Source organism: Bos indicus x Bos taurus, chromosome 22 (genome assembly GCF_003369695.1).
Source record: "Bos indicus x Bos taurus breed Angus x Brahman F1 hybrid chromosome 22, Bos_hybrid_MaternalHap_v2.0, whole genome shotgun sequence".
NCBI classification, from domain to species: domain Eukaryota; kingdom Metazoa; phylum Chordata; class Mammalia; order Artiodactyla; family Bovidae; genus Bos; species Bos indicus x Bos taurus.
In genome coordinates, this window is record NC_040097.1 from 12,912,970 (window position 1) to 12,937,426 (window position 24,457).

The 24,457-nt window shown below is 50.4% G+C and overlaps 2 protein-coding genes across 12 annotated transcripts in view; both read right to left on the reverse strand.

Annotated features, from left to right (window-relative positions):
- Positions 1–3,081, reverse strand: part of SFMBT1 (Scm like with four mbt domains 1) — a 121,502-nt gene extending 118,421 nt beyond the window's left edge. For 2 of the 9 annotated variants that reach the window (XM_027523829.1, XM_027523824.1), the window contains exons 1-2: positions 2,312–2,378; positions 1,418–1,539 (exon numbers count right to left, since the gene is read on the reverse strand). The gene's annotated coding sequence lies outside the window, so the exon portion shown is untranslated. Of the gene's footprint in view, positions 1–970; positions 1,134–1,417; positions 1,540–1,571; positions 1,723–2,311; positions 2,513–2,977 lie in introns of those variants that run through there. The other 7 variants (XR_003507911.1, XM_027523830.1, XM_027523825.1 and 4 more) reach the window with 6 other exon arrangements.
- Positions 3,082–21,123: 18,042 nt separating this feature from the next.
- RFT1 (RFT1 homolog) overlaps positions 21,124–24,457 on the reverse strand; it is a 45,986-nt gene continuing 42,652 nt past the window's right edge. Inside the window, exons 14-15 of one of the 3 annotated variants that reach the window (XR_003507745.1) lie at positions 23,941–24,089; positions 21,124–21,977 (exon numbers count right to left, since the gene is read on the reverse strand). The gene's annotated coding sequence lies outside the window, so the exon portion shown is untranslated. Of the gene's footprint in view, positions 21,978–23,097; positions 24,090–24,457 lie in introns of those variants that run through there. The other 2 variants (XR_003507744.1, XR_003507743.1) reach the window with 2 other exon arrangements.

The window sequence follows — 24,457 nt, forward strand, 5'->3', positions numbered from 1 at the left end:
ATATCTGCATTCCAAAAACGGGAAGTAGCAGATTGATACAGGGCCCGTGTTCACAAGGACTCCCGGAACCACAGATCCCAACGTGCACAGTACTGCCTCAACTAAAAAGTGACCTTCTGACTAAGAGGTCTCCCAGGTCAGAAATTTTAGTCATTTTAAATAGTATAAAAATGTAAAAATTGTTATAAAAAGCATGAGGATCATGGAGAAAATGACCATGACCCTAACTCCAGTTAACAGATGTGTTGTTTTTCAGTTTACTAATATTACCCCCATTCACCCCAAAAAGGGTTGTGCTGTAAAGCAAAACTCACCAGTGGTGATAGAAGTCAGTACAGTGTCACCCTGGGGGAGGGAAAGTGTTAACTGAAAAGGAGAAATGTAGAAAGAGCCCTTTGGGAAGCTAAAAATGCTCTATATCTTGATCTGAGTGTAGCTACCAGTGCATATACATATGAAAAAGTCACTGAACTCTATGTACATAAATTGAGATCTTATTATAAATTAGGCTTCAATAAATAAATGAATAAATATATAATTTTAAAACATATTAAAATGCATTTGTAACTATCTTTCCAGACAATGTTATATAAAATCATCCAAGATACAACTCTCAAGGTATTTTTTTCTGAATGTATTTTAATAGAGATGCAGGTTGTGAGCACTTCTTTGTAGAACCTTTCAAAGTACAAACCTAAATTTTTTTAATCTTTCTCTTTAGAAAGTCACCAAATTTCAGAACTGAAAGGACGCACAATGATCATCTATTCATCCACTAATTTTGCAAAGAAACAAAAACAAATCTGTAAAGAAACTTACCCAAGATAAGGCAGTAGTCAATGACAAGAGTAGTAACAAAATTGTTTCCTGATCTGGGGCCACTCCCGTTTCCACCAAGCCGTTACTTTTCTGACATTGTAAACAAATCTCAACTCCGAATCTACCTGTGGCCTAGAAAGATTCTACATACCTTAAAATACCAGGCCAACAGGCCCCAAAGTGTACTCAAGAGTACACTCATCTTCCTTCCTCATCTCAAGACAGTCGACAAACGAACAAGTACGTTTTCAGGCATTTTACTTGCGATGCAATCAAGTGTGACATCTTAAAAATGTGGTTCCAGAGAAGAAGGCATTGCAGGGTTTGATAAAATCCATCTTATTACCTTTCCAATCTTTTTGATGGTTTCTTGGTTCTCAGGACTAAGTAGGGCTCACGAAACCTCGCTCGGGGCAGTCCACCCGCATGGCTTTGAGAGACCCGCTGGGAATATCCCCCACTAAATAAAAAGCCTGTCCTTGGCAAGGGTGTCCTACCCCACTGCCGGTGTATAACAAGACGTGCAGGTGACCTGTCCTTTACGGCTCAGTTTTAGACCCCAGTGAGCAGCTGACATTTTGTGAAAAACTTAACATACATCCTTTCCGCGGGAATGTATCTCCGTTCTCACAAGGCGTTTCTGCTCCCCACAAAGCAGGCCTGCCTTCTCAGGACACTCGGCTCGCCTCTCCAGTCTCCTTTTCAGGGTCCAAAACGAGACTTTAAGAACAGAAATCGAAACGGTCACGGACCTCTGGAGCGGCAGGTCCGCCTGGGGTCGGGCAGCGCGTTCCCGGCGAGCCCACGGCCCGCTCGATCGGCGCTGGGGAGGCCCGGCACACTCCGATACGCTGGCCCGAAGCAACCGGTTGCGGCGGCCGCTAGACGCTCAGCCATCGCGCCGCGGCCGCTTCGGCCCAGGGAAGTTCAGATCGCCGCGCGGGCGGCGCGTCCCCGGGTCCTGCTGCGGGTTCGCGCCCCGGGCCCGGAGCGAGCCCGGGGGGCGGGTCCGCGGGGGCTCGGCGGGCGGGAGCGCGGGACGCGCGGGGAGGGGCGCGCCAGGGGCCCAGCGCGCCGGGGAACTTGGGCGCCCGCGGTACCGCCGCCCGGCCACTTTCCTTTCACGCCCTGGGGTTGCCGCGCGCCGCGCGAGCCCGCCCGGGACTGCCGGCCGCCGCCGCCTCAGCGAGGCGCCCAGGCGCGCTCCTACCGCCCGGCCGGCAGCCGCGCGGGGCCGCGCCAGGCCGCGCGCGGCCGCCGCGCTCCCCCCCCCCCGCCACCCCCGCGCCCCGCCCCCGCCCCCAACGTGCCGCCGCCGCCCGTTGGCGCCTCAGCCCGCGCGCCCGCCGCCCTCCGGCTCCCGGTGGATTTTCGTTGGCAAAGTTGCGCGGCCGCCTCGAGGGGGCCGCCGCGCGGTCCACCGCCCCGGCGCTGCCGCCGCCCCTTCAGGCCGCCGCGCGGGAAGGCCCAGCCGGCGGCCCCGCTTTTTTACCTGCCGGGAGTTTTCGCGCGCGCCCTCGCTCAATCGCTTGCTTTTCCCTTCTCGCGCTCGTTTTCTTTCTTTCTTTCCTTCTTTTCGTCCCCCCGCGCGGAAGCTTTTTCCGCTCGCGCCGCCCGCGCTTGCCCGCTCGCGCCCTCCTTCCTGCTGGGCTCCGCGGAGCGGGGCGGCCGGCAGCTCTCCCCGCCCCCCTCCACCCGCGCTCCGGCGGAGGCGGCGGCGGCGGCGGCGCTCCGCGCTCCGACTCATTCCAATATGGCACGGGCGCAGGGCGCATGCGCCCGCGCCCCCCCCCCCCCATTCCGCGCTCCTCCCGGCAGCCCGCGCCCCTCGCGCGGCGCGCGTGGCGCCCCCCTGCCGGGCCTCTCCGGGCTAGCTCGATCGTCTTCCGGCCCAGCTGGGTCAGTACGGGAGACGAGGCGGCAGCAGACGGGGGTCCTGGGGGACCCGCGGCGGCAGCCGCCCCGGCCCCTCATGCCCCCAGCCCACAACTTACAGCTGACACCTCGAGGCCGTGGCGCAGAGCTAACGGCTGCGTCCCCATCTCCGACGGCGTTGCAGGCTGGCGCGGACTGGCCCCGACGGGAAGGCGCGCCCCAGGGACCCAGCGCCAACCGAGTCCCTGCTCCGACCCACGAGGGAAGAGCCCCTGCGCCTCACCTCGGGTTGAGGACGGAGTCCAGCGAACTTGGTGGCGTCCTGGTATCGTTTTTGGCGTCCGAGGTGAAGCGCGATGCTGTCGTCTGCATGTGACCGCCTCCAGCAAGATGGCATTATCGGAGGAACGGACAGAGCGACAACTGGATGCTAGATCGGCGCGTGTCGCCGCGGGAGAGGGCTGCGTCCGTCCGCCAGGCCCACGTCGGGGACCTTCCCGTGAGATCTGGAAAGCACCCAAGTGCCCCCTGTCTGCGAAGTCAGACCCTGGGCCCCCGGCGCACCGGGTGTCTCCGGGCTTCCGCAGGAGGCACCCTGTAAATCCTAGTTTTCCTGTCGCTCGGGGGCCCCAGCGAGGGGGCACAAGACGGCTGCCGAATTCCGGCGGGAGAGCAGGGGGCCCCGGGCTGGGACAGAAGTTCGAAGGTGGCTACAAGCCGGCCCCGAAACCCGAGGTGCACACAGGCGATTGTGTTCCCCGAGCTCGCCCCTTCCCCAGCGAGGGCAGGTGCCAGTGAGACACCCGGATCCCCACCTGCTTTGTAGAGTTCCCTGCACCACGGAAACCCTGGAGTGCCCGGATTCCCGGGCCCTGGGAGGAGGTCTCTGACAGGGCTCTGATGATTGCTGTCTTTCAGAAAGGAAGAGGCGCCCCCACAGCAAGAAGGAGGTCTAGGGTGCCGAATGCGGCTCAAGTCACTTCCCAATGACCTCAGCCACTGCGCTGGGAAATATTACCCTACTTCACAGACAATGTTGCTCAAAGTCACACCACTGGCTAGATTTGAATCTAGATTTTTTTTTTTTAATGCCACTGAAGAGACAATATGACAACCAGGAAGAAAAGCAAAAAGAACGAAGTAGTATCCATAATACTACTACAAAATGCAACTTCAAACATGAAACCTTCCACCTATATGCAAGTCTTTACATAGTTGCAACCACACACCCTCTTTTGTGTTTGCTATCATCACTAACATTTTTGTTTTGTTCACATTCATTTTTCATGTGTGCAATTATCGTCATCCATTCACTCTGTCTCCTAATATTGCCTATTTTGGTCCTGATAATTGTTTGCTAATATATCTCTTAGTTCAGCACTTAGACAAACTCCTGGCAGTTGAATAACCAGGTGGAAGGTTAAGGAACAGCAGGATTATCTTAGCCCACAGTGCCACAGAGCTTTCCAAACAGCAGCCCCAACTCATTCTGCACCTGCCAAGAACAAATGTAAAGAGTTCAATACACATTTCTAAGTATTGGATGCCATCTTCTCTCCTCTTTTAGCAGTGTCTACTGGTAGTTCAAGGTTACTTCAGTATTTCTTAGGTGACTTTAAAATGTTTTTCCATGCATTTACTACCTAAATTTCCCTTTCTGTAAATGATCTATTCATACCCATTTGTCTTTTGGGGACTTGAACCTCTTCTAATTTTGAATAAGAAATTTTTATGTTGCAGATGCTACTCCTCTGTCATCAGTGATTCAAATATTTCCCAGTCCATTGTTCTTTTTTGTTTTATTCAATCTGCCATTCTGGTCCTTTTTGATTTTTTTTAAAATTGCTTCAGTGCTGACAAAGTGAGCTTTATTCCATCCATCTGATAGTCTGCATTCTGCTAGTTTTCTAAAATTTTATTTTTAATTCTTTGGTGGTTATCCATGGCAAGTTTATTTTGCTGTGTGGGAGTAAAATATGGATTTTAAGTAACCACCGTCATCACCAGTTCTTCATGCAATCACCACTTATTAAATAATTCTTCCCTTATCCTTTGCTTAGTAAAATCTACTTTCATGCTAGGCTATTGATTTTGGTTGGTCTACTTCTGAATTCTCCATTTCCTTTCATAGACTTTGGTTTAAGGAAATCCCATGTGGAGTTAAATACTGGCTCTTTAAAATAGGTTCTCGCATCTGGCAGGGCTAGAATCCCCCCTCATAGGGTCTTCTTTCATTCAGACTTACCACTTGATATACAGAATGGTATAAATCCATACACATTCTAGGATCATCATACAGGAATTAAGAGTGCTCACTTTGGAGACAGGATCATCCAGCTTCAACACTCACCAGTCCTGTGACCTTGGCAAGTTGCTTATGACTCCCAGGCCTTAGGGTCTTGGTCTATAAAATGGGAATAAAAGTAACGTATGCCTCACAAGCTACATGATGCCTAGCACATAGTGTGTGTGTGTGTGTGTGTGTGTGTGTGTGTGTGTGTGTTTAATATAATATGTGTGTGTATAACATATATATTCATATATATACTCAGTAAATATCAGCTGTTGCTGATATTTGCAAAACATTGAGATTTTGCATAGGGTTACATTAAACCTATGAATTCATTTAAACAGATCAAATATTTCATAATATTTCATTTTCCCAACCAGGACATGTGCTATCTTGCCATTTATCCAAATATTTTAAAACTCAGAAGTGAGGTTCCTCATTGACTCCAGCCTCTCTCCGCTGCTCACCTTCATGACCCCTGAGGAACAGGAAGAGCAGAGAGCCACGAGGAACAGCATTTAGGAATCTGACGTGGGACTTCCCTGGTGGTCTGGTAGTTAAGAGTCCACCTGCCAATGCAAGGGACACAAGTTCCATCCTCGGTCTGGGAGAAACACACATGTCACTGGAGCAACTGAGCCCCTGTGCCACAAATCCTGAGTCTTCCGCCACTAGATACAGTCCACAAGCAGCGACAGAGACCCAACACAGCCAAAAATGAATAAATGGAAAAAAAAAAAAAAAAGTCTGGCTTGTGCAGGGCCTTGTGTAGGTGTGGGCATGTGTGAACATACAGGAAATCTTGACTCTTTGCAACATCCCCCAGCATAGGTCGTGGCATTCTCTTAAGGACAAAGAACAAAATGGGAGCTTCCAGATCACTCAGTGAGAGGCAGAGCTAGAACACAAACTAGGTGGGCCAGCTCCTCAACCCCTCTGCTGCTTGGAAATTCGGATGGTAGTTATTCACAGAGTCAGTGCTAGAGGAGCTGGAGGAAACTGACTTCTGATCATGGCACACCACTACTCAAAAGCCTCCCCTGGCTTCCTATTGCACTTTGAAAAAGTCAAAAGACATACTTTGGCCTCTGAAACTGGCTCTGGTCATCCTACAAACTCACCAGGACTACTCACCTGTCTTGCTTGTTGCAGTTCACCTGTACCTTTCCATCCCTAAAGTATGCCAAGGCCCTTCCCACCTCAGGACCCTTGCACACTCTGTTCCCACTGCCTGGGTTACTCTCCATCCCACCCCTCATGCACAGCCCTTCACATGGTTGGTACCATCTCATTGTTCCAGTATTTTTTAAGAAGGCGGTCTCCTTAGAGAAGTCTTCCTTGCCCACTTCACCTAAAAAGGTTCTCTCTCCCCACAATTGGGGGTCAAGTTCAGATTGAGTCACTGCTTATGAGATGTACTATTTTAAATTTTAATTGAGTTTTATTTATTCATTTTTGGCGGTGCCATGTGACTTGCAGGATCCTAGTTCTCCAACCAGCAATTGATCTCAGGTCCCTAGCAGTGGAAGCATGGAGTCCTAACCACTGGACTGCCAGGGAAATTCCCCAATAATACGTCCTATATGGGACCCTTCATCTCTCTGGGCCTCAATTTCCTCATCTCTATAAAAATGCAAATAAAGACACCTATCTTGCTGGCTTCTAAGAATCCAAGACCGTAAGGTTCATAAATACTCTTTGCCAACTAAGCAGAACAGAATTTTGAGAAATAATTGGCATAGTCCAAAGCCACCTCTTCCAGGAGGCCTCCCAAGATTTTCCCACTTCCTTCTCTGTCTACCTAAGGCACTAAGCTTGCTTTTCCCCAGTCACCTACCTTGGGAAGACCACAGGCTCCCTGACCCCATTTCCATCCTTGAGTGTCACAAGCCCTGGGATGCCTCTGTACCTCCACTGCCCTCTTTTCCCAATTCATGTAGGGGAAAAAATGAATTAGCACAATGTTGTCAATTTTATATTATTGGGCCATGCAGCTTCCCTAAACCTTTTGCCTCTTCAACTTATCTGCTAACAAGAGCTTAAGGGCACAGAATAGGCGACCAAGGACACTCAGTAATGCAGGGAAAACAAAGATGGCATTTATCTTTGGGGTGGTGAAATGCTAAAAATTTAGTGATGGTTGCATAATTTCATGATATACTAAAAACTACTGAACTGTAAACTTTATTTAAAAGGGTGAATTTTAGGTATGTGAGTAATGGTGGTGGTGGTTTAGTCACTAAGTCACGTTTGACCCTTGCACCCCCTTGGACTGTAGCCTCCAGGCTCCTCTGTCCATGGAATTTCCCAGGCAAGAATATTGGAGTGGGTTGCCATTTCCTTCTCCAGGGGATCTTCCTGACCCAAGGATAGAACTCACATTTCCTGCATTGGCAGGTGAATTCTTTACCGACTGAGCCACCAGGGAAGCCCTTGTGAATACTATCTCAATTTAAAAGTTGAATGATTAAAGTTTGCAGTGACTGGTACCAAGGACAAAAGGTGCTTTCCTTGATCTGCACAATGAGGCTTTTTGCAATATTCTTTTCCTGGGGAGAGTATAACATGCATACAATAAAATGCACCCATTTTATAAGTGTGTAGTCTCTGAGTATTGACAGAGGCAACCACCACCACAATCAAGATACATAGAGTTCCATCACTCAGAAAGTTCCTTCTGTCCTCTTCCAGTGATTCCCCTGCCCACAGGCAACTACTGATCTAATTTCTATCTCCATAGTTAGTGTTGTCTGTTTCTTAAAAAATTTCATCATAGAGTAATACCCTTTTGTGTCTGTTTTTGAGATTCATCATGTTGTTACATGTATCAGAAGATTATTCCTTTTTTCCTCTGATGGTCAACTGCTCCTTTATTTCAGGTTAAATACCATTATTTTAATCACACAGAATGCCCAAGGAATGAAGATTCAGCACCTCTATTCTGCTGCTGCTGCTGCATCACTTTAGTTGTGTCCGACTCTGTGCGACCCCATAGACGGCAGCCCACTAGGCTCCTCTGTCCCTGGGATTCTCCAGGCAAGAACACTGGAGTGGGTTGCCATTTCCTTCTCCATTGCATGAAAGTGAAAAGTGAAAGTGAAGTCGCTCAGTCGTGTCTGACTCCCAGCGACCCCATGGACTGCAGCCCACCAGGCTCCTCCGTCCATGGGATTTTCTAGGCAAAAGTACTGGAGTGGGGGGCCATTCTTCCAAACATCTTATCTGCATCAGTGAAGTTTTGAGCATACACCCTCCACTATGTTTATGTTTAAATCATTATTTTACACATACATAGTAGTCTATCTAGTAAAATATGACATGCATTATAAACATATACAATACATAAAAATTTTTAAAGGAAGAAGTAATGATAAGATAAATACTACTTTAAAATACTTTTCAGAGACTTCTATGGCAGCCCAGTGATTAAGACTCAGCACTTCCACTGCAGGGGACACAGATCTAGTCCCTGGTCAGGGAACTAAGATCCCACATGCTATGCGGCCAAATAAATCAGTTAATTTTAAAAGCACCATATATCTTTTTTTTAAAAAGTAAAATAAAAATAATTAAAAACATTAAATAATTTTCATTTTATCAATGGAGTATCATCACTTTGGTCCTCACAAAACAGTATTAAATTATTAACAATATTAAATAAATATATCATATTAAAAATAATAGCATTGTTTTAAAAAGGAATGAGATTAAGAATGCTTCTTTTTTTACATTGATGAAGTATAACTACATGTTTAATAATTCAATTAGTTTTGACATATGAATATATGTAGAAATCATGACAACAAAGAAAACAAATATTCTCCTCACCCACAAAAGTTTCTTCACATCTCTTTGCAATCCAGCCCTCCCTCTGCCAATATCCCCAGGCAGCCACTGATATGCATTTGTTGCTACAGGTTAGACTGCATTTTCTAGAATTTTATATAAATGGAATTATATAGTTGGTAGTCTCATACAGCATAATGATTCTGAGGTTCCTCCACATTGTTACATGTAACAGTAGCTCATTCCTTTTTCTTACTGTATAGTATTCTATTGTGCAGATAGGCCACAATTTGTCTATCCATCCCTTTGTTGATTTGCATCCTTTCCAATTTAGAGCTATTATGAATAACACAGTTATGAACATTCATGTATAAGTCCATCTGTGGACGTCTGTTTTCAGTCCTCTTTGTTAACAGCATATATATTATGTAATAAATGTATTAGAAATATTCCTAATTATTAATTAGTAATGTAACATATGGGGCTTCCCAGGTGGCACTAGTGGTAAAAAACCTGCCTGCCAATGCAGGAGACAGAAGAGATGCTGGTTTGACCCCTGGGTTGGGAAGATCCCCTGGAGGAAGGCATGGCAACCCACTCCAGTATTCTTGCCTGGAAAATCCATGGACAGAGGAGCCTGGTGGGCTACCATTCATAGGGTTGCAAAGAGTTGGACACAACTGAAGTGACTTAGCACAGGCACAATATAACATATGATCTATGAAAACATATAATAAAACAAAATGAAATACTAAATGTATAGGAATATGTATGTGTGATTTGAAATGTGTAATGTATAACATGTAAATTAAAATATATAATAAATGTCCCATTGGTCATACATATTAAAAAGTATATATAAATATATATAAAACACACACATACATATATATGTAAATACAGAAACACTCATATGTACTTTTATCTAATGCGTATGTCTTTGATGGGACATTTAGTCTTCATTCCCTGTGGTCCTCTACCAACTTGTTCTGTATATCACATGAAAAAGAAGCAGTCACCCAGGCTTCACCCCAGCAAGACCAATTCCAAGACCTGGGGGTCCACGTTGGGGCTGAGGAGCTGGCATTTGGAAGCAGGACACCAAGGCTCACTATGCTGGCCGAGGGCTCCTGTATTTGGCTGCTTACAGCCTAGGAGCCAGAGGGGAATAGATTAGGGCCAACTCAGCCATAGAACATTCTCCAAGCCTGTTGTGGCCTCCTGGAGGATCAGAGGTGGGAGGTTCATGAAAGATAATGGTCACTGGGCCCTTGGAAGGGAACTAGGAGGGCAAGCCCACCAGGAGAGGAAAAAGTAAAGGGAGACATGACATGGGACCCTCCCAGCCTCTCCCCAAAGCCATCTGCTGGACTTGGGCAAGGGTGGCCTGCATCCTTCTGATGCCCCGTCTGCTCTCCACCCCCACCTGCTTGCCATAACTGGGGACCAGAGCTCCCTCCTGTCCCAAGCCTTCCATTGCACTCCTTGTTCTCTTCCCACGCTGCCATTTCCCACTCCCCCTTTTTTAAAATTAATATATGGCTTACATTCAATAACTATTAGGATATGGGTGTCAATCTATAAAACGTTAACAGGGACGTTTACTATGTTTGTTTGATACCTGTTACAGCAACAGGGAAGCTTAATCTCCCTGATAAACAAGAGTCTTGCTTACCTGACTGGGCTTCCAGCCAGATGTTATGGTGCCACTTCTAGGCCCCCAACTTGGTTTCCGGCTAGTCAGCACTGGGTGGATTTGGGTGAAAAGAGATTTCTGCATAATACACACAACATCAGAGAAAATTCCAGTGGACCCTGCTCTACTCAGAAGCTTTGTACAAAAATGAAGTGTAGCCAATCGAATTCTAATTTTCTCATTACTTACTTTATGATTCCTGAGATGTGTGGTCTTCATTCCTGTTGGGTCTTGCTCCTAAGGCCTCTGGTTTCTGTTCTCCACTGTCTTCAGTCAGTTCTGGAGCACAAAACTGAGACAGTTACTTTTAACTTCCTGATATCAGTGACTTTATTCTTCAAACGTGGCTAGTAACATTTGGGCTGTTGAAAGTAGATCAACACACTCAAAGATGCCTAGAGGTTCTTTTCAGCTCTAAGATCTAGGATTGGGTTGTGAACACGATTGTGACTATTTCAGATAAGGAGCTTTCCAAGTGGCAGAGTCAGACTAAATCACTCACGCATTCCTCCTCTCACTGATGCTGGCTGTGTGCCTGCACAGGTGGGACCGAGGTGCCCACACAGATCTACTAAATGGCCAACCCAGAAATGCTCCCAGCTGAGTGAAGTCCTGGTTGGTTCAATGAAACGGGGTCCTAGAAACGGCCTATCTCCAAAGAAGGAGGCCTGATTTCCTCTCCTGAGCTGGGAGCAGGAAATCAGGGTCTACTTGTCCCTTCTCTCCCAGAGCCTGGCTTTTCCTCTTGCAGGCTGGGGAGAGGGAGATGCTCTGCTGACCCTCCCAGTGCCTTTGTACTGGGCCCTCTAAAAGACTCAATATGGCAGCCAGCAGGCACTGCTGGAGACAGGCAACCTTAGCAGGTAGGGACAGGCTCTCTGCAGGTAGTAAACGTCTGTGCACCATTCTTGGCGAGACCCCAGCAACCAGAGGATTAAGTCAAAGCAGGCAAGTAAAAGCCTTGTGTGGTGCCCAGCTTGTAGGTGGTGCTTCCCACATGTGAGCTCCCTTCTCATCTGCTGGCTCCCACATCAGCCAGATCCTCCACTGCAGCAGGACTCTGGGTTCCCAGAGGACGCTGCCACCTCTAGAAGCCAGGCTCACTTATAGAAGGGAAATGGGGTGGTCTCCTTGAGGCAACCAAGCATCTCGAGCAGAGAAGCCTCCAAGATGAAGAAGTGGAATTCGCATCCACTGCTATCGCCAGTTTCCTATCAAGCTAAACACACATTTACCCTATGATCCAGTTTCTCCACTCTACGGTTAAATTTACCCAAGAGAAATAAAAACACACCCACACACAGATACTTGCACAAGAATATTCAGAGCAGCTCTATTCATAATAGACAAACTGGAAACAACCCAGATGCCTGTCAACAGCATAGATAACTTGTGGTATATCTACACAATGGAGTACTACTCAGCAATAAAAAGGAATGAACAAATGTTAGACACAGCAAAACTAGTGAATCTAAAAAACTTCATGCTGATCAAAAGAAACTTCAGGACTACCCTAGTGGTCCACAGTACCTGGATCTTAGCTCCACTAAGACTCTGAGCTCCCAAAGCAGAGGGCCCAGGTTTGATCTCTGGTGTGGGAACTGGATCCCACATCTCACTCCCAACTGAGTTCACATGTCACAACTAAAAATCCCGCACACCACGAGGAATATTGAAGATCCCATGTGCCGCAATTAAAACATGGCACAGCCAAATAAATACATAAATATTTTTTAAAAGAAGCTAGACATAAAAAAAGAACATGCTATGTGGCTACATTTACTTGTTGCAGGACAGCAAAACTAATTTCTGATGATGGAGGTCAGAAGGCCATAGTAGTAGTTACTTCTTGGGTAGGAGCTAGTGACTGGGAGGGAATTTTCTGCAGTGACGAAACTTGTTCTGGTCATGGTTACATGGTGTCCAGATTAGTGCTCTTTACTGACTGTGACTTATTCCGCCATAGGAAAATAAGCCTCCAGGATACACTCCAAGATGAGGAGCCTCGGGTGAGCAGCTGTGAAGAAGCAAGCAGAGGTCCTGTGTCTGCACACAAGCCCTCCTTTCATCCAACCTATCCTGTAGGATCCTGGCTGGCAACTGATCCTCCTGATTCTGGTCTCAGTGACAACCGAATGTCGAGCCCACTGGCTGGTGAATGAGATCATACACATGTAAGCGGCAGCTTACAGCAGGGAGGCCTAGGAGGCAGATCACAGCCGGACGGACCACGTCATGCTCTCAAGTCAGCTGGGCCACCTGTCACCACCAGAGTCTGGGCTTTTCTGAGGCCCCAGGACTGCCTGGCTGCCAACCTTGCTGGCAAGGAGGGGCCCAGCCCAACCCCCTCCTAAGGGGTAACCCGGTTGCAGAAGATGTCAGGGACTGACCTTAACAGACCTTAGCCGCTGCACCCAATGTGGACTAACCTCATCTCTATTTTTTCCTGCCCTGTGTTCTCCCTAAGCTCAGCCTGTCCACTCCACCTTCCATCCTATCACCAGCCCTTCCTCAGACTTCCCCCTACCTGTTACCTTCTGAGCACTGGTTCTCTAGAAGAAATGACCCCAGGGGGCCCACACCCACATCTGTGGCAAGATATGGCTGTCTACCTATGGAAAAACACAAACAACACCCACAGTCATGCACACGCATGCTGGGAGGATCCACGGCAACAAGCGAGGACTTACAGATGCGCCCAGGTGCCTGAGGCTGTGCTGTGACAGCACTGGGCCTCTACTAACTGCTGGGCAATGTCTGGTCAGTGACTGCTTGTGGTCTCTTTCACATGTGTGTAGTCCTGTGCTAGGTGGTCTGTCCATGTGTGGATTCATTCAGTTCTCACCGCAACCCCATATGGCAGGTGGTGTTCTGTCTTCTTTACAGATGATGACATAGGAGTTCAGAGGAAAAGTCACTTGCCTGAGATTGTCCACTCAGATGCTCTCCAGTGTAACCCCAAAGCACTGCAGCCAGGCAGAAAGCCCATTCAGCCTCTGCCCCCTGCACTCTCTGTCTCCTCACCCTCCCCCAGATCAGGGGGTGGGGGTCTCCTTTGGTTGAAGAGAGATCGGCGCATCCCGAGAATGGGCTTTCCAACAGCCCATCAAATGGGCTTGCTCTCTTATTTCTCTGGGCTCTTGGTGGTTACTGGCGGGCAAATCCTCAGTGCTGTTTGTTAAGGGGTGAAGGAAAGCATGGAAGAGGCACACTGAGCTCCCAAGGAGGCCTGGGAGAAACATCCAAGACAGGCCCAGGAGAGCCCCAAGCTTGGCACTTCCACCTCTCCCAGCACTTAGTTCAGTGGAATCCACGCTGGGCTCCCAGGACCCCACCTTCCACTGGCCAAAGCACCTGCCTGCCTGTTGCCTCTCAACTTTCCATCCTGTGTCCTGCTTCACCCCATTTGCTAGAAGCAGGAAGTGAAGCCAGAGCTAGATTGGAATTTGTTCATCCAGAATAAGAAGTCCAGGAAAGGTCAGTCTCTTCCAGGTGAATTGCTCTGGGGCAAGGCAGTTTGCCCCTAGTTTGAGCCTGAGCAGGGACCATGCCAGCTATACTCCCAGCCAGCCCTGCTGTCAGATGTCAGGAAGAAAGCCGGGGCCAGGGTATAGTCCACGTCCAGCCTGGAGGAGAGGGCCCAGCAGGCCACTGACCTCCATCTCCAGGTCTCCTGGCCCCATGGAAGGAGCAGGGGTCAGGGAACTGCTTCAGGAGAGGTCCTACCAGACAGCTCCTGCCTTTAAGATATAAAGCTGTATATCTTAAATATAAACTAGAAATAAATTAGTAAGTAACAAATGAGATGCGGAGGTGCGGAGAAGGCAGTGGCACCCCACTCCAGTACTCTTGCCTGGGAACTCCCATGGATGGAGGAGCCTGGTAGGCTGCAGTCCATGGGGTCGCTAGGAGTCGGACACGACTGAGTGACTTCACTTTCACTTTCACTTTTATGCATTGGAGAAGGAAAAGGCAACCCACTCCAGTGGTCTTACCTAGAGAATCCCAGGGATGGGGGAGCCTGGTGGGCTGCCATCTATGGAGTCGCACAGAGTTAAACACGACTGAAGTAACTTAGCAGCAGCAGCAGCAGTATAGTGGTGAGTATCCCCACCTGTTCAGAATTCCCCAGGTGGTGCAGTTGGTAAAGAATCCACCTGCCAATGTAGGAGATGCAAGAGATCCAGGTTTGACCCCTGGGTCAGGAAGATCCCCTGGAGAAAGAAATGGCAACCCACTCCAGTATTCTTGCCTAGGAAATCCCATGGATAGAGGAGTCTGGCAGGCTACAGTCCATGGAGTCACAAATGACTGAGCAACTGAGCTCGCATGCACGTTCATACTGCTTCTGGACACTGGACAAGATGAGTAATGAAAGAAATTCACACTGAAAGGAGATGTTTTATCCAAGTGTTGGTGTTATCCAAGTGTTAGTACAGCAGTCCTCTAATCCTAGGTGTGCGATGGGAGTGTTTGGAGGGTGATTTAGCTCAGCAAGTTCACTTCTCAGTGTCTCTCTGGAAGACCACAGAGGAGACTTGCAGGAGTTTGTCTGTGCTGGCAGTCTGTCCTGTGTCCACAGAGGAGGCTGGTGGACCTGTTCTAATTGCTCCTCTGCCACTCATATTCTAAGAAGGGGAGGGCAGACTCAGGACCGGCCTCTCAGGAGGTGAAAGCCTAAAGGCTCAGTGAGGGCTTGTGGGGTCTAGGGCCCAGGTGGAATTCTGATTAGTGCTCCAGCTTCTGCTGGACTGGACGAGCAGCCATTCAGCCTTTTGTGCCTGTGTCCAGGGCCTGCCTCGCCATTGTCTTGCAGGCTGTCCTGCTCACGAGTCCTTTGCAGGAAACACACGGGAGGGTCCTGCCCTCTAGTGGCCAACAGCAGTCAGATCTCTCCTCTTGCATTCCGGACCTCAGAGCAGCCAACTGCCCCCACCAGCTTGTCCAGTGCCTGCTGCACAGGAACAAGTCCATTTTACAGGGGCTGAAACTGAGGCTGGTCCCAGGAGCTGGCTCAGCTATCTTAATCTCTGAGTACCTTTGACCCCTGAGGGCCCTGCTTCCAGACTCTGGGTAACCCAAGTCCTAGGGTCACAGGGTCTGTGTTCACTAAGAGGGAGGCCTGACGTGCCCAGGGGAGGGCCCTCACAGACCAGGTCGACAAAAGCACTGCAGGAGACAGGGAGAACCTCAGCTCCAGAATGGGGAGCGTGCCTGCCCAGGCTCCCCACGTGCCCACGCCCCTGCTTCTCCCATCACAGCCTGTCATCAGGCCATGACCTGTGCCTGTCTGTGGGTGAGGGGAGCACCACAGGACTTGAGAACTTAGCCTAGGATTTGACACTACAGGTGCTTTGCCTCTGGACACCCCCATCTGTGCCCCAGGTGAAAGGAGGTAGGGACCTGGGGAAAGAGGGGGAACAGGGGAAGTCCCACCTCTCTAGGGAGGGCCTCAGCACCCTCTGTTCCTCAAGGGAGGCGCCAAGTGTGAAACCATCAACTTAAGCACGTCTTTCCAGGCCTCTACTGAACCATGGGTTAAGGTGGGGACCGAGTCATTCCCCCAGCCCCTCCATGCCTCTCCTGCCAGCCTCAGAGGCCTTCCCTTCATTCCTGGAGTCTGAAATGCTGAGTTGTGGCTCTGTGCCAGCTGCTGAGGATTCGGCATGAACAAGGTAGGCCTGCTTGGCCCTGGGGCAGCTGGTGCCCAAGGTAGGAGGTGGACAGTGACTGCACTAGCCCTCTGGAGAAAAGCAGGCAGCACACACCATGCCCACTCAGTCCCACCGAAGCCCCACAGAGACCCTGCGGCTCTGGGCAAGGGCCCATCCCAGAAAGCCTCCAGGTTCTGACAAGGACATCCAAGCTGCAGGCCCACCCCGACTCAGGCACACATTCCCTGCTCCCAATTAGCATGAATTGGACAGCGAGAAAATCCACAGGCCTTGTAGCAAAAGGAGTCAGGTCTGTGGGGGTCCCAGGGAGGCGGGCCCCCATCAGGGACCAGGTGAGCCAGGCCTGGGGCGGGTGGGCCCCGGGGTCCCCGCCTCTCTGAGGGGAGATCAAGTGACAGGGCCACATCTGCCAGGGACCTCAATGGTCCCTCTGGAAGACGGAACTGCCCCAAGCCTCAGCCTGGGGGAGGCTGGGGGAAGACTGGAGGATGGGGAGTCCAAAAAACACCTCCCTCTGAGGCCATACTCCCAGCTCCTCACCCCGACCTGGCCTTTCTATTTCCTCTGCTCCCAGTCTTCACTGCGTATGTCATCCACTCACTCATTCATGAGTGCACTGTTCATGGACTCCTGACGAAGCCCTGGGGCCACAGAAATGGATGTGCAGCTGGTCAGCAGGGCCTCAGAGAGGAGTCTGAGTGCAGCTGCGGTTCCTAGTGCTCACCTCTTCCACTTGAGCATCTCCCTCTTCTATTGCTCACCCCTACACAGGCCTGGGCCCAGCTTGGCATAGACTATAGGGGGCAACCCATCAGGAGGCTTCATCCCGTTCCTGGTGGAGAGCAGGAGGCTGGGCTGGCAGCGTAGTGTACTGGTGAGTGGACCAGCTCCACTCCCTCCTCCGTATGACTCTGGTTGGCGCTCTGGGTGAGGCTGTTGTTCCCTCGGTCATTCAGAAAGACTCAGAGGCTAGGCCAGCAAGGCCAGCTGTGTGCATGTCCCTGACCAGGCCTGAGGACACAGCACTGCTAGGAAGTCCTAGGATTGGGGGGGGTGGGCGGCAGGAGAAGGGGGCTCCAAGTCTGAGATGCTCTGAGGTGGGGCTGAAACATTCATGCTGAGCAACCTTGGACCCAGACCCCAGGGTGAAGGCCCTGAGTCAGCCAGCCCCCCTTACACCACCCACGGCTCAGGCCCTCGGGCCCGAGCTGGCAGGGTGGGAAGAAAGCAGCTATGTCCAGCCTGACCCCCGCTCTCTAGAACATCCCACCAGGGAAGCAGAGGCTGGGCTCTGTCCCCTCCTTTCCCACCTGAGAGACCAACAGTCCTGGGCAACTTGGTGTCGCCATGACAACCACATTTTCTTCTTCCCTACTTAGCAGACCGATTGTGAGATGTCGATTAAGTCCTGGGGAGTTGTCTGTCTAGAAGGCATGTGGCTGCTTGGAGAGATCTACACATCTTCTATTTCTCAAATGCCTCCTGATGGCTGAGGCTGGCGAAATGTGTCCTGCACCAGTCCCAGTGTCCCGTGGTGGGGTCCGGCTGACCTGATTTCTGTCTGATGACACTCTGGGGTACAGCCTCAGGGGCGGATGGATGGTGGTCACTGGAAGCCCCAGATCATGCACAGGCCTCTTTTGTGTGAGGCACAGGGTTTTCCAGCAAGTGCTCTGGACTCAGAAGGCTCTCTGCCTACTCAGGTATGTGCTGTCTTTAGGGACTTGGTGCCACGGCTGGGAGTTGCCCATGTGTGAACAACTGGATGACCAGGTCCTCTGAAGCCCTTGGAACCACCGCAACCTCCACACCTTCCCTGCAGCTGAGCTTAGCTGACTGTGACCAGGAAAGGAAAGAAGCTGCTTCTGGTGCAAAGGGCGGGGGCTGGGGTCGGAGCTCAGGCCCCTAGTGAAGGAGACCTGGGGCGGTGGGAGACTGGCCTGTGATGAGGGGGCTGCTGGTGGCCAGGGGAGGCACACATCAGCCTGGCAGTGAGGTGAGGGCTGGTTTTGCCTCTTTTAAGAGGAGTCAGCCATGGGCGGTCAAAGAAGAGCGTGGACCCAGCTGTCGGTGGGCTTCTGGCCCAGCCTGGGACAGGGATGGACACAGACGCAGGGGAACTTGCCCGGAAGACCCACCTCTGTCCTCTGCAGTCGGGGCCGAGATCTCCACACCACATGCAGTCCTTTTTTCAGCCTCATTGCACAGCCCGTGGGATTTTAGTTTCTTGATCAGTGATTGAACCTGGGCCCACAGCAATGAAAGCGCTGTGTCCTAACTCTTGGGCCACCAGGGAATTCCCACCACGTGCAATCCTGTTGTGGATTAGACCTCTACCACATGGTTCTGTTTACATGGTCCCCACCCCACTGGGCTGCAGCATCCTTGGGCGGGTGAGGGGGGTGGCAACTCTTGACCGTAACTGCATCTCTTGGGACAGACCCATATCTCTGCCACCATCTTACTACTGTTCCTTAACTTCCCCGAGCCTTTTCCCTCTGGGGAAGGGAGGGGCCCACAGATGGGACGGTGAGAGTGGAAAAGGGGTGATGTGGGGCTCCCCAAGCAAGGTCTCCAGGGAAAACACAGAATCCGTGATACCTGTTGAGGTTAGTCATGTTGAGAAGAGCTTTATGGTATTTGCTCAGTTTTATGATTTTGTAGGGAAGAACATAAAGTATTTTTAAGAACGCAAATAATGAGATAATTAATAGTTTGACAATAATCAACAGATTATAGTAAAAAGGAAATAGGATACTACTTGGTTTAGCAGAAAACAATGTTTTTATAGTTTTAAACATGTAAACATGAATTTACCCCAAATCCTGACACTGGGAAGATGGGAAGTATGCAGAGAGCAGGCTGATTGTTCCATAAAAGGTCAATATTCTAAAGGGGAAACAATTAAGAAATAGTAACATAAGCAAATTACTTACAAATATGAAGGGAAATGAAGAAATGACCAAAAGAACTAAAATGATGAGCCAAGGAGTGGGTAGCTTGGGAGGGGGATGCAGAACTTGCTGTTTGGGGTTATCTTTCAAAACTGTGTACATGTGTTCTTTTGATCAAAAGAAAAACTGAAAATTATAATAGGTAGAGTTTAGACAGAGGCATGTTGAGGATGGAGAGGTAGACTAAATTGTCCAGGTCACAGAATTGAGAGACAGCTTAGCAGGAATCCATGGTCAGTTCTGGAATGACCTTGTCAAGACCATGGACTCCACCTATGGGCCAGTGGCTCACCAAGTGCCCTTGAAGGCTACCCAAATGGGCCTCTAGCCTAACAGGCTGCACCCCATGCCTCTGGGCAGGGAAACAAGGCCCAAAGCCACTTCCTTGAGGAGGCCACGTCACCCCAAGGGAGGAGTGGGAGCAGACGGTAGAGGTGCCTGCCTGGGTTGTTTCACTTCCTTTCTGTTTACTGGTAGCTTTAGCTCCCAAGTTTCCCGTCCGGCCAGGCTGATTAGTCAGATTCTCCAGGGGGAGGCCTGGGGCATCACTGATTTTCCTGACACCTGGGGAAGCGGTTCCCTGTGCCTGGCACACTCCACTTGCAGCCGAGGAAGCAGTGGAGCCTGGAGTGGGCAAAGTGCAGACAAGGTCTCTGTGCCAGGATGTTCTCTACCATGTGGTTTTCAGTGCAGGGAATCCGGGGACAACTTAACTGGTACACCATGCAGTAAAAGCAGAACAATGTAGAGGGCAGTGTGAACACGGGAAAATGTATGCACCACATGCCAACTACAGAGAGGCCATGGGAGGGCATTTCTGTCTACAGGGTACTGGCTGCCCCAGGACACTTTACAAGTTAATATAAGAAATACCTGTTTAATACAATACATGATGCTGTCATGAAATAAGATCATTTGCCATCAGGAAGAACAATACGCGGAGATATTTTAGACTGTGATGACATCTTCTCTGGTCCCGTCTGAAGGCAGCCCCAGGCTCCAGCCTCGGAGCACTCAGGCCCACCAGCTCTCCCACTCTCCACTCAGCCCCAATTTGTGCTGCATGGGGGCTTCTCCTTGGCCCCCACCACGGTCCCAGAGCAACAGTGAGTAGGGATCAGAACCTTTTGTAGATGGAGAAGAGGATCTTTCAAGAAGACAGAGGCAGGTCTAGAATTAGAATGGGATTTCCAGGCTCTCTGCTTCTGTTGATTATCTGGATCGACAGCTGGTCCCTAGGGCCAAAATATCATCTCCCAAGCTGCAAAGGTAACCAGAAGCCTTGCCCACATGCCTTGGGGAGCATGGCCCACAGAGGGTGATGGGAATGAAGAGGCCTGGAGCACCGGGCTCTGTGGATCAGAACCAGCACACCCAGGTCACAGCCTTTTGAAGAGGAGCAGGAAGGAGAAAGCGGAAGGCCTGATGGACTCCCCACCACTCAGATATGACCCAGACACCAAGGTCAGCAGCCTTACTCCTTACTCAAGGATCAGGGCCAGACTCAGACGAGTCTGGTGTCTCCCTGTTCTGAGTCCCAACTGTGGGCAGAACACACTTCCTTGCTTACGAAAACCCCATCTTAACAGTAGCACTCAAGACAATACCCCCTCAGACTTCCCTGGTTGTCCAGTGGTTAAGACTCTGCACGTCCACTGCAGGGGGTACAAATCTGACCCCTGGTTGAGGAACTAAGATCACATATGCCACATGGTCTGGCCAAAAAAAATAATAATAAAAAAATAAGATTAGGGACTTCCCTGGTAGTTAAGAATCTGACTGGCAATGCAGGGAACACGGCTTCCATCCCTGGTCTGGGAAGATCCCACATGCCTCGGGGCAACTAAGACAGCAAGCCACAGCTAATGAGCTCACATGCTGCAACGACTGAGGCCCCTGTGCCCTGAAGCCCCCTTGCCCCACAATAAGGAGCCACGGCAGTGAGAAGCCCATGTGCTGCAACTAGACAGCAACCCCCACGCACAGCAACCAGAGAAAGCCCGTGCACCACAGTGAAGACCAAGGCAGCCAAATAAATAGACGGTCATAATAAATAAAAAAGTTTAACAAGGGAGAAAACAGGTAAATTAAAAATAAGACAGCATCCTCTGTCCTAGGTTCTGGCCTTTCTCTTCCAGCTGCTTCCAGAAGGGGAAAGCCAGTTGGTCTGAACCTTGCATCCTTCATTACAGCCCAAAGAAGGAAAAAACAACAAGCAGGCTGATGGTAGAGGCAATGGCTGTTTTTGTTGCCTTTTCGGGGTGAGGAGGAGGAAGAACTCAAGTTTCAGATCAACTTTGATGAGTGGGTTCAAGGTGAGGACACTGGCAAATTGGAGACTGAGGCAGTGTGTGAGGGGGTGCGGGAGTGTCCTCATGGTCACCATGGCGAGGCCTAAAGCTGAGGCCAGGGGAGCCAGTGCCCTTGGCCGCCCACCCGCATGGCAGGACCAACTCGGATCCCTCCGTTTTCTTCAGAAGCTGCCGACAGCAGCTGGCCCTCCTTGGACAAAGCCACACTCTAGTCTATCACCAGGGGTCTTTTTTCTTTCTGCTTTAATCTGAAGCTGCAGGGAAATTTTAAACTACCAGCTGAGGCAATTTCTGAAATTGCTGAAAATCATTTAATAGGCTTTGCAAGCATCCCCTCTTACCAGGGGGGTGGGAGGGGCATGGGGCAGTTCAGGCTGAGCCTGAAAGAGGGCATTTGCTGGGCTCTCCCTGGAAACGATAGCTCTGCTTCCCCCAGCTGGGCCGCCGGAGCTTGGCTGGGAGTCAGAAGACCTCGGGCGGTCTCCCTGACCCATGCCCTCACCTTCTATGCTCCTCCAGGCAAGCTTGGCTGAAAAGGAGCTTTCGTTTCCTCTTCACCTGCAGCACTGCCTTCAAGAAAAGGGGAAAGAAATGTTGCCACTGCAGGAAAAAAGATTCAACCACATACATGTCTGTGGACTGGGCTTAGGTGGGGAGGAGGGAGTAGGTAGGGGTGAAGCAAACGTTCCCAGGGGCCACAGTTCCTCTGTGTTTGGTAGATTTATAATTCCAGTCACAGAACGAATGATGGACTGGTGGGGCACACCCTGCTTGTTGCTCCTCCATCCTTTTTCATGGATTCCCTGCCATACCCAATGAGGTGAGTGTTCTAATGCCCATTTTTAGACCAGTAAACTGAGGCACGTAGGCATGAACTACCTTGCTCAAGGTCATGTTTGAAGTGGTGCTGGGTCCATCTCCAAGACCCTTTCTGGAACCCCCACACAACCTGCCTTCCTAATTCTCAGGGGAGAAGGAAAATAGGGCTGCTGAAAGAAAGAGAAAGGAGTGTGACAGAGTCGACACGTGCAACTGAGCCTGACAGGGTGAGGCCCAGGAGGCAGAGAGGTGAGAAGGGGTGAAAGGCTGGAGACCAGACAGCAGGTGCCGCGGGGCTCCAGAGCTCACCCTTAGAACCAGACAAGGCAGGAGCCAAGGAACAGGGATGGGCATGTGTTTACTAATGCCACGTGACTGGGATATAGTGCCTTCTGGGTGTGACAGCACTGAAGAAAAGGGTTAAATCACCAGTATCTGTAATGTCCTTACTCCTTTCTTCTTTGCCAGCACAGCCATAGACAGGCCTGGAGTTGGGTCAACAGGAGCAAGGGTGGGGAGAAGAGACCCTGGGCTGGGGTTAGAGTGGAGAGCGTCAGGGGAGGACTGGCCGAGGGCGAGGAGCAGAAGAGAAAGATGGTAGAGAGGTGGGTACACAGGACATATAGGAAGCCTTGCTATGGGCTGTTTTCTCCGAAGCTTCCAGAGCTACATTTGACTGTCCGGCCTCTGTTTTCCTTCTATCCCCTCTGTGCCATGCCAGGTGGGTTAGCGACAGATGAGGAAACCAAGGCAAAGAGAGGCAAGATCTGCCTATGGTTACAAAGTGATGGAGTGGCTGAAGTCAGCCACCTTCCCACTCATTGGTGATGTCACCTGAGTTCAAGGCCATCAACAGAGAGAGGACCATGGGGAAGAGACAACTGTTTCTTTGTAACACAACATAATTTGGGGCCAGATTTGTTTCTCCCTAACATCTGTTACTTATGCCAGTGGCTGTGCAAAACAATTACCTTAAATTCTTTAAGATGAGATGAAGACTGGGAAAGCGGGGGGAACTGTGGGAGAAAACGTCATGGAAGGTCAGGGAGGAGGTTTAAAACTTCAAACTTGTGGATTTCAAACTGGACAGGGTTTCATTGTTTTAACAGAAAGAACTCCTCTTCCAAGCAAATTCTTAGGAGTAATCCCCAGTTTTCATTCCGATCAGAAGGGTGCTGCTCCAGTTGGCGTAGGAGGTGGAAGACCCCTCTGCCCTCTCAGGCGCTAGGTTATCAAAAGAGCTTAGATCTGGCCTTTGTGAACGAGTGAGGAATGGAGCCCAGAGGCTGATGGTACCTGCTATGTGCCACGGTTGGTAGAGTGAGGCTTGTTCAAGGCCACCCAGTGAGTTAGAAACGGGCAGCCAGGCTGGCGTATAACCATGGATGCGACACCGTGGGCCGCTTAGAAAGCAAACTCTGCTCGTGTGCTTCAGAAGGCGGACATGACGCAAGCGGGCCTCCCTGGTGCTGATGCAGACAGGAGGGACCTCTGGGTGCTCCCCAAAGAGCCTGGCTCTCGGCCCTGTGTTTGCAGGGTTGCTGCAGGGAGAGCTGAGGGGAGGGGAGGTAAAGATGAGTGCCCCGCATGCTTGGGCATCTTGCCATCAGCCCCGCGTGATGTCACTCCAGGTTACAAAAGGAAAAAGGAAAAAAAGGAAAAGCCAGCAGCTCTTCCCCTCTATGCCCCACCCCCGAGCCTAACATCTGCACACCTGCAAGAACATCCTCTTGTCATTGGAGAGATGCCACTTAGGGACTCTCACAAGGCACGTCAGGAAGAAAGGAATCTTCGGCTCTAGTTCAGGAACATAAAAAAGGCGCTGTGCTAATCTGGTTTGTTCATAAAATTGTTGTCAATGCCCTGGGGGGAACAAAAAGGAAAGCTGTTTTAGCAACATTCCCTAGTTTGGTTGGGATTTGTGGAGGAAAACACCCCATTTCCCTCATAGTGACAATGTTTTGGTTCTCCTGCGTCCTCTGGCTCTCCCTGCCCGGCCGTGCCAGGCCCAGACGAGGGCACACCCAGAGACCAGGGAGAGTGAGCTGTTAACGCTGGGGTTCGCAACAGGCGCCTATGGAGAGGGCCGTGGCTCCTGTGTCACCCAGAGTTGTCTCATAACTCTCCTTCTGAAAGAAGCCCTCTGGACCCCAAGTGCCACGCTCCCTGGTGTGACCTATTGTGATTTTCAGAAGGGAGTGCAGAGAAGTGAGTGAGGAGCTGTACTGAGT